We start from the raw sequence: 2,678 nt of genomic DNA, 5'->3' as shown, positions 1-2,678 counted from the left end.
ATATATATATATATATATTATATATATATATATATATATATATTATTATTATATATATAGTTATAAATACTTATATAAAAAGGGACCGAAATTAAATTAATTATAATTTATTATTGATGATGACGAAAAGTTTGTCGTCGTCGTTGTGTGTCTACGTCATCAAAATTATTATTATTAACAAAATTTAAGATTTTATTTTTTTTTGACTTATTTTCGCGCCTTTTTTTAAAAAATTTTTTTCCTTATTCTTTATCGTCATCTTCTTTTTTTTTATAATTAAAAAACATGGCGATTATTCGCATCATGAATAATTTATAATTTATTTTAATAAAATGAGAGAGCCGATATTTGATTTATTATTATTATCATCCATATTTCTAAAAAAAAATCAATTTCTTTCTTCGATAACCCTTTTGGTCGCGCGACTCGCATTTCTGAACGTGCTCTCGCGTTAGGGGAAGCGGTGAAGAGGGGAGGGGAAATTTCTTAAAAACGCGTAACGTTTTTTTTTTTTTTTTTTTTTTATAACCGTCGCCACGGAACCCGCGTAAAAATAAATAATTTTTCACGGACCGCGTTCCATGCGAATTTTTTTTTCGTTTTTATTATTATTATTAGCACGATCCCGTTGTTTATTCATTTCCCTCCTCCACCCTTCTCCTCCCCTCTCGTTTTTCGGGGGTAAAATAATAATAATAATAATATATTTAACAATAATAAATTTTATTTTAAGAAATAAAAAAGAAAAAAAATGGCACCCCCATGAAATAAATGTAATGCTCGTTGCAACTTGGCACAATTTTTTAGTTCGTTTGATAAAATTTATTCGGGGAGGGGAGGGAAAGGGGGGGGGAAAAGGAAATTTTCTTTTCTAGTCTACAAAAACGACGATAAACGAGTTCGGTTAAAAAATTTAAAACTTATGCATTATTATTATTATTATTATCACCATCAAATAAACGGAAAACTGATGTTTTCAAATTTAACAAAAAAAATTCTTCTTTCCCCCTGCCCCCCCTACCCTCCCTAGCGCATATATTCGTACAATTTTTTTTTTTTTTAAGGGAAAAAAATGAAAAATGCAAACAAGAAAACAACAACAAACAAAACAAACAGGAATAAAATAAAAAAAAAAAAGAAGAAAAATAAGAAAAAAAAAAATTGATGACACGTAAAAGGAACGGAACAACAAATTTTTTTTTTTTTTTTTTATATAAAAGTTTAAATAAAAAAAAAAAAAAACGAACGAAAAGGTAAAAAAAAAAAAAAAGTTACGACGACATTTTTTTTTTTTTATTGTTTGCCATCGAAAAATTCCTAACGAAAATAATAATAATAATTTTATTCGTTTGTAAACGAAAAGTTTAAAAAAAAAAAAACGATTTTACATTTACGAAATAGTGTCTGTGCATAAAAATACTAAAAAAAAAAAAAATTAATTCGCTTACCAGATTATTATTATTATTATTACTATTATTATTATTATCGTCTATGCATTTTCTTTTCACCGTACATTACGACGACGACAAAAGGAAAAAGAAAAACTACTTTTTTTTTAAAAATTAAATTAAAAATTTTTTAACCCGTTATTTTACGAGAAACGTTACAAAAGAAAATTATTATTATTAAAAATTTTTTTTGTGCAAACGCGACAAAATTCCCTTTCGCGACGACGAACGTACGATAAAAAAAAAAATTTTGACGGTTTGAATGGTGAAAAAAAAAAATAGTAATATTAATAACGACGACCTATCCAATCGGCAGCCGAAGATAAACTGACAAGGAAAACAAGAAATCATGGCGAGAAAAGGGATGAGACGGTGGTGGAGGGGGAATAAACGTCGGAAACTGGAGTGAGAGGAGGGGAAAAAAGTGGAAGGGGAGAAAAACAATATGAAAAACTGCATTTGAAAAAAACCCCTCCCCCTTTCGGACGATTTTAACACTATTATTTATACAGGCGTATAACAATAATAATAATTCTTTTCGATTCTTGGAAATCGTGACGTCACAATTAAAAAAAAAAAAAAAAAATTTAAGATTCTGATTTGATTAGTGACGTAATCATCACTTTTACAAAAAAAAAATGGGATGGGGTGTACGTTATATTATTTAATAACGGATAAATATATTCAAATTTTTTTTTTTTCTAGAAATTTCTTCGGTAAAATATTTTATAATATCTCTCTCTCTCTCTTTACCTCTCTCTCACTCTCATTATTTTTTGCATAGTTCGTTTGAAATTAAAAAAAAAAACTTTGGTAAAACGAAATATTTGTTTATGTTAAAACGACGGCCATTTTGATTTTGGTTATTTTTTAGATAAAAAAAACCTTACTCGACAAAAAAAATGATTTTTTTTTTTTTTTTGAAAATTCAATTTGATAAATCTTTTTCTTTGTTAAAATTATTTTTAATAGAAAATAAAAAAAAAATAAAAAAAAAATTTTTTTTTTTTCATTTCTTTATTTCAAACGAGTATTTTATTTCCCTTTATCTTTTTTTTCCACCATGAAAATTTTTTTTTTAAAAAAAAAAAAAAAAGGTTTTTCTAAAAAGGTTAATTAAACGTTTTTATATCTTAACTTATTTTTCAAACAAATAAAAAAATTATTTTTAACGTTTTTTTCTTTCCCTTAACTTCCCTCTCCACTTTCCCATGGACAATTTTATTAACG

Source organism: Pediculus humanus, genomic scaffold (genome assembly GCF_000006295.1).
Source record: "Pediculus humanus corporis 1103172108322 genomic scaffold, whole genome shotgun sequence".
Lineage (NCBI taxonomy): Eukaryota > Metazoa > Arthropoda > Insecta > Psocodea > Pediculidae > Pediculus > Pediculus humanus.
Note: the sequence above shows the minus strand (reverse complement) of the source record.